General features: G+C 31.3%; 1 long non-coding RNA gene across 1 annotated transcript; it reads left to right on the top strand.

Annotated features, from left to right (window-relative positions):
* The first annotated feature begins 278 nt into the window (after window positions 1-278).
* Window positions 279-3,436, top strand: LOC113781464. The gene is made up of 3 exons (XR_003469615.1): window positions 279-619; window positions 2,922-3,073; window positions 3,204-3,436. It is a non-coding gene; the product is annotated as an uncharacterized LOC113781464 (long non-coding RNA).
* Window positions 3,437-7,948: the final 4,512 nt, after the last annotated feature.

Below are 7,948 nucleotides of genomic sequence, written 5' to 3'. Positions count from 1 at the left end.
TTAATCCTACACCTTGAAATCTCAACTCACAATTCTAATGCATATGTGTCAGTTGTGCATGAGCATCATTAGCCGGTTAAAGGCTTTGCGGCTGATTGCCTGTCACTACAACAAAGAAGGGAATTGGCTACAAAATTTTTTACGAGGAGCAGACAAGTCAACGCTATTAATGTGTGGATGACGAGGAACAGAGCATATCCTCACCAAATGTTGGAGACAGCTTGACTTTTGCTAGCACTATGACTTTCCTCGCTTAACATCCTTGCCAAAAAGAAAGGCGGGAAGCTTCCCTCCAAATTGTAGTCATAGTGGCGCCAAGGCTTTTTGGTACTCGTGAGAATTCATGCAGTTCCACGCTGATGTACCGCACTTGGTGAGGACAGGTTCTCGCCGATCTGTACTTGACCAATAGCAAGAAGTGGTTCTATTCTTGCTAAAATAAAAATACAACCAAACGTTGTAGTTTTAAGAGTTAAGAGGCCTTTGAAAAAGGAAAAGAAAAAGAAGAAACAGAAGAGTAAAGTGCAGATGCGGGAAGATAAATGCCACCAAGTTCGTTGATTTCATTCTCTTTCCCTTTTAATTTCTCTGAATTCTCTCTCTAACAATTTGTAATCAGGTGCGCTTTTTCTTCTTCTATTTTAAGATCAAGGTTAGATATGTAAAACTTTACTTGTTATTTTTATTGCGGTTACTAATTGTGTCTATGTGGTCCTCTTGAATTTAATAATCGATTGCTACCATGCGAATCTGATTGAGTTTTCTTTGCTACCTATCATCCTCCGTGTTCATGTTTATAATATTTGAGTTATTCACTTCTTTTAACACATTTGGCATGTTCAACAAGTCAGGATTCTTGTTTTGTGCTTCTTTATGGTAGAACCATGTTCATTACCTTTGTAACCTTTTTTTGCTTGTATGATTTTATATCCCTAATCCTTCTTAACTTGTATAGGAGTTGTGTCTTTAACATGGTATGCTTTTGTTGAATAAGTGGTTAAATTATGGTCTGCTATATCATAGAAGATAACAATACTTTCGTATCATTAGCTATTGTCCTTTTGGACAATTTATAGGTTTGGCCTTATCGTTAGTAAAGGCCATTATTCTTCAACTACTGAAAGCATAGAAATAAAAAATTCCAGTCCTCAGAGATGTCATTTTGAGTAATAGTAGTTTTGTTTTACTAGTAACATCCAATGATATCTTCAAGATTTAGAATAGCGCACTACTAAAATGAGTATTGAATAGCACTAATCGGAACATGAAAAATGAGAAGATATGTAGATTTTCTAGTTGATTACATTCACCCAGTAATTCATTGCCAACCAGTATTTGGATTGAAATTGCATTTGTTCTGGTGCATACCTTGTTGATTATAGGATCTTTTGTCAATCTGTGTATGTTTGTGGTCCTTCAAGTTGGCTGAACTTAGATGCAGAAGGCATGACGAATTTGACTATCAGTACTTTACACAACGACATTAATCTCAAGGCTTAGTTTCAAAGGAACAAAGACACAATTCAAAGTAACAAATGAGAAAATAACTCTGCTGCAAAAACATTTTTGTTTTTCTCTATAAAAATTTGACAAGGCCTAGAACTCTCAGGATTTCTTAGCATTCTCTACAGAACCATACATCTATCCAAACCTGGTTGATTTGCCACCTCCGAAATGCGTCCTGGACTTGAAAACAAAGATGGCATTTGGGTCCTTGACATCATACATCCTAGCCAATTTCTCCTTCAACTCAGCCTTGGAAACATTAGGCCTTCGAGGATGCAGAACATCAATGACGAATTGTTTTCTGGAAAGAAGACGATTGGTCATGAACTTCCTAGTACGAATAGTCACCACCTTGTCCGCCATTTTTCTTGCCTCCGGCGCCGCCACTGCTTCCGCTCTTTCTCCTCTGAATGGGCGGTTGGTTGGGGAAGCGACAGAAGGGGAACGTAAAAGGCTTTCTTACAATAATCAATGTCCATGAGGGTCTTGAATTTTATAGTAATAGATTGATGCCAAGTTAATCCCAGAGCAATCTTGCTGAGTTTTCTTGGCCATGATTCCATGTTCACTCTTTAAAAGATAGGGAGTGTAATTGATCAAATGGGGGAGCCAACAGCTTCAACGTCTTCAGTGTTAGAGCAATGGACAAATGCTGCTAGTCCTTTCAATGAATCAGTTGTGGCATTTTAATTAGCATTATCTTGTGTGAAAAACAGGACTTCTTTTTTCTCTCTCTCTCTCGACTTAATTTGAACATTTCTTTAGCTGTTTCACACACTGAGCTGGGTGAGGAATTGGTATGGTGCCATAATAGCACTGCTTTCTTGAAGTGATATCGCTGCTCTGTTTTTCCTCTGTTTCTAGCCGTGTTTCCAACAACTTCTTTGGAACTCTCCAGTTTTTACAGCTTGTGTTTCTGTCAGCCGTTTCCATGACTAGTTGCAGATGTAGCTTCTCTTCTCACAATCCAAAGCCCCAAAATCCAAACACCCCTCGCCCCCCATCCCCAAAAAAAAAAAAAAACTCCTGCATGTATGCATGCAGCTTGGTAGGTGGACAAGTGCATGAGCATGCATGACATCTTTCAGCAATAATAATGACTTTCCATCATTGTATCATCATTCTTTCAAACAATTTATTGGTGATGTCACCAATTTGTGCTTCTGTGTGATGATGTTAGTACGAATCTCAATTAATATGAATGCATAGAGTCAGTTCTCTGTTATTTCTAGTAATACACTATGACAAAATGATGAATGGATGTGATGCAAGTTATATGTGATTTTGGAAAGCAATATATGGGTAGCCAAATACATGGGAAGTTTTAGTGCTGAGAAATGCAGTTGAGGCACAATGGTTTTAGTAAAAAATTTCATTATGTGGAAAATCTCTTACATTAAATTTTTGTTTTGCAGGTTTATTTTGGAGATTTTGGATGGAAATAGGCTGTGCAATCTAGAAGGAGCCACTTGAGCTTGAATTGTTGTTGTAGTTTGGCTAGTTTTGGATGTGGTAGATGATAAAATATTTTTGAAGCTAGGCTTATTTTTGTTTAAAAGGAGTAATGGTATGTGTTTTCCTTGCTCTATGTGGCAATTTGTCTTCTTGACAAAAGTCCTGTAATTCAATTCTAAAAATGCTTGCATTTAATTTTTTGCTTGAATTTGGCTTGTTAATATGTGATTTTTCTGGTGCAGGTTAACATTGCGAATTTGGAAATAGGTTGCAATCTGGAAGGCACCGTGAAAGTGTTTAAAATGTTTAGGTGGCTTGTTTGGGATGTAATAGGTGACAAGACCTTTTGGAAGCTCAAGTTTGTTTTAAACGGTGGTTATTTTGGAAAGGCACAATTGCTGTTCATGTATTTTTGAAGTAATGACTTCAACTTTTGGTCATGCATAGGTGCTGAATTATGATTAAATGTCACACGTCCCTTTTTCCATCCTACTTTATGCTTATTGCTTTTTTAGTTTCAATTTTGCATTTTATTATTTTTTATTAATCCGTGTAATGAAAGTGGGAAAGTCTAACAATATGTAATACAATTGCCCAAGATTTTTGGAACTTGGAGAATCATATAGACCAAATACTTTAAATCAAGCATATTTATGGGTTTTGAATTTTATATCTACCAGCCAAACAATGCAGGCATGGAAAAAGTGTTACACATGGCTCATTATCTTTCACAACTCTGTCAAAGAACTTCAAATTTCATGAAACGGTTGTTATGTACTTCCTTTGTCTGTAGTTGTTATCATATTTTTACTTTATTGATGTTCCAAAATAAGAGTCGCTATTTCAAATTAAATACATACTTTTTAATTTTGCCATTTGAAAAAGTTTTTTTTTTTAATTTTGATACACTTCTATTAAAACAATATTTTGAATTCAAAGGATAGATATGTAATTCATCAATGCCACCTCATCTAAACATAATGATTATCATATCTCCATATAAATTTGGATTCCCAAAAAATGACTCTAATATTAAGATTGAGGGAGTACTTTAGAATCTTGTCACTTAACATGGAAACAAGGGGAAATGATATCACAAATAATATTGAAAAATTAATTAATCTATATATGCATTGGTATTTGACAAAATTGGAATATAGTTCAAAGTCACATTTATTATTTTGGTCTCAAAACAATAAAAATGGAGTTGGTTACAATGATTAATACTCAATGAAACTTCTAAAGTACTTTATTTCAATCAATTTTGTAATTAAGGAGAGATTAAGCCTATTACACAAGACTTTTTTCTTAATAAATAAATTACATACTTTCGTAACAATTCAAGAATCAATTGATAGGCACTGTGAAGCGCTTGTTACACGGAATTCTTTTTATAAACTATGATTAAAATGTCATCATAAAAATATGAGTTTAGAAGAATAACACATATAATTTAAAGTCACATTTGATATGTTGGTATTAGAATAATAAAAATGGAGCAGTTTACAATTATTAATACTCAATGAAACTTCCAAAGTACATTATTTCAATCAATTTTGTATTTGACTAGAGATTAAACCCATTACACTAGACTTTTTTCTTAATAAATGAATTACATACTTTTGTAACAATTCAAGAATAAATGGATAGGCATTGTGAAGCACTTGTTACACAAAATTCTTTTTTATAAACTACGATTAAAATTTCATCATAGAAATATGAGTTTAGCAAAATAACACATATAGTTTAAAGTCACATTTGTTATGTTTGTATTAGAATAATAAAAATGGAGCGGTTTACAATTATTAATACTCAATGAAACTTCCAAAGTACATTATTTCGATCAATTTTGTAATTGATGAGATATTAAACCTATTACACAAGACTTTTTTATTAATTAATGCATTACATACTTTTGTAACAATTCAAGAATAAATGGATAGGCATTGTGAAGCACTTGTTACATGAAATTCTTTTTATAAACTACAATTAAAATTTCATCATAGAAATATGAGTTTAGCAAAATAACACATATAGTTCAAAGTCACATTTGTTATGTTGGCATTAGAATAATAAAAATGGAGTGGTTTACAATTATTAATAGGGATAATTACAAAAACATCCCCCGAGGTTTCTGACATTTGCACTGACCTCCCTTGTGGTTTGAAAAATTACACTGACCTCCCTTGAGGTTACTAATCCTTTGCAAATTTAGTCCAAACGATTAAAATATTATTTTAGAGAGTGAAATTAGAATTTTGTGCAAGATTTGCCATTTGTGCTACATATCCAATGAACGACAAAGTACTATAAATCAATTAACAATTAATAAACTTTAAAAAGTATAATTTACGGGCAAACACGCATTACTCATTTAAAGTACCACCTCTTTACGGGTATTTTACTTTCAAATATTTAATTTATGATAAATATATCAATATTTGTAAGTAAAATTCAAAAATTGTTATAATAATATTCTTGCAAAAAGGAAATCGATAGGTTATTTATTTAATATAAATTAATTTTTTTTAAAAAAATGGCTCATAAAGTATTAATTTTTTATGGCTTTCATCTATTACACGAGTAAAGTATTCGCTCTTTATGTGCATTTTATTCTGAATCATTTAATTTATGTTAAATACATAAATGTTTGTAACTAAAATTGAAAAAGTGTTATATTAATATTTTTACGGAAGAGAGATTGGTAGGTTTTATATTTAACAAAAATTAAATATTTGAAAGTAAATACAAATCTGTATTTGAGCATAAATATTTGTATTAAATTAAATATTTAAAAGTAAAATACCCTTAAAGAGCCGGTACTTTAAATAGTTACCGGCTCTTTATAGGCAAACACGTATTATTCATTTAAAGTACCGGCTTTTTACAGATATTTTACTTTCAAACATTTAATTTATGATAAATATATCAATGTTTGTAAGTAAAATTCAAAAAGTGTTATAGTAATATTCTTGCAAAAAGGAAATCGGTAGGTTATTTATTTAATATAAATTAAATATTTTTTTTAAAAAAGAAATGGCCCATAAAGTATTAATTCTTTATGGCTTTCATCCATTACATGAGTAAAGTATTGGCTCTTTATGGGTATTTTATTTTGAATCATTTAATTTATGTTAAATACATAAATGTTTGTAACTAAAATTGAAAAAGTATTATATTAATATTTTTACGGAAGAGAGCTTGGTAGTTTTTGTATTTAACAAAAATTAAATATTTGAAAGTAAATACAAATATGTATTTGAGCGTAAATATTTGTGTTAAATTAAATGTTTGAAAGTAAAATACCCATAAAGAGTCGGTACTTTAAATAGGTAATGCGTATTTGCCTATAAACTATATTCCTTAAAGTTTATTAATTGTTAATTAATTTGTAGTATTTTGTCATTCATTGGACATGTAGTACAAATGACAAATTTGGTAAAAAATTCTAATTTCACTCCCTAAAACAATATTTTAATCGTTTGGACTGAATTTCCAAAGGATTAGTAACCTCAAGGGAGGTCAATGTAATTTTTCAAACCACAGGGGAGGTCAGTGCAAATGTCAGAAACCTCAGGGGAGGTTTCTGCAATTATCCCTTATTAATACTCAATTAAACTTCTAAAGTACATTATCTCAATCAATTTTTTAATTGAGGAGAGGTTAAGCCTATTACAGAAGACTTTTTTTTCTTAATAAAAGAATTACATACTTTTATAACAATTCAAAAAAATGGATAGGCAACATAAAGCGCTTGTTACACGAAATTCTTTTTTATAAATTATGATCAAAAGTTCATCATAGAAATATGAGTTTAGCAAAATAACACATAGTTCAAAGTCACAATACAAATAGATTTAAAAGTTGAGGAACTGGAATTACAAGTAATTTACTATAATTTCATAGATTATAGTACATCCATATCAATTTTATTCTTTATCCTCGTATTTAAAACTTTAGAACAATTAAATTAAATCATCTAATTATTAACATTTATAAGTGTTTTATACAGTTACTTGAAAAGAATACTCATATATGAAATACATAAGAATTTTTGAATTATGCATATGGACATGTATTAGCACAAATATAATATAAATATTTATTGACTAGCACACTTGCAGGCATTCCTCTCATGCTATTTTATGCGTAGTTAAATTCTTTGAAGTTTAGCAAAAATATAAGAGTGAGGAATAATTTCAAGAAATGGCAATTACATATCATACAACAAACCTCTATTTGAAAATTAAATGCAAATTTATCAAACTTAGTTAATTTGATTTGCTATATATTGAGAATATTTTGATTAGTTTCATTTTCTCATACATGATCTCTTTCAATTTTTATATACTTCTAACACTCAATATTCATTCTATATAATATACTCCAATTCTCCAATTCTTAGAAACTTTTAACTACAACACTTAAACCATCATAAATGTTTCAGAATTTAGGACACGCGCGCTTTATTCCCTCCAAGAATTTTATTTTTCCCGCAACGTCCTTCCGGCAAAATTTGAAGGCTCATTACAGCTGAGGGATAATACTATTATATATATACATAGAAAGGCCGGCCCTCACTTATCTCTCTCAATTGATCGAGCACTCATATGTTCTTCTCTCAAAGGCCAAGATTGGTGGTTTTTAGTCCAAAAATTGAAGAACAGATGCGGGAATTGCTAAACGTGAAGGAGACCTCTGAGGAATTGCTCAAAAATGAAGGCCCACCTCCTGTCTATCTCCCAAGAATTGCAAAACGTGAAGGGGCTTAGGTTTTATTGCTGTAAGAAAACCTCAGAGCAACTTCAATACTTCATCCATTTGCTTCAAATACTGTTAGATCTATATTTTGGTGCCATTTTGTGAGTCTGCATATCCTTCTTGTGCATTCTTATTACCATTATTTGTGTCAGATTTCTAAGATTACATTATTTTCCTCACAATTTTAGGAAAATTGAGTTCCAACCATTCTCTAGACTCTGTGAAG

This window comes from Coffea eugenioides, chromosome 8 (genome assembly GCF_003713205.1).
Source record: "Coffea eugenioides isolate CCC68of chromosome 8, Ceug_1.0, whole genome shotgun sequence".
Classification (NCBI taxonomy): Eukaryota; Viridiplantae; Streptophyta; class Magnoliopsida; order Gentianales; family Rubiaceae; genus Coffea; species Coffea eugenioides.
This window is presented reverse-complemented; position numbering and strand designations above follow the sequence as displayed.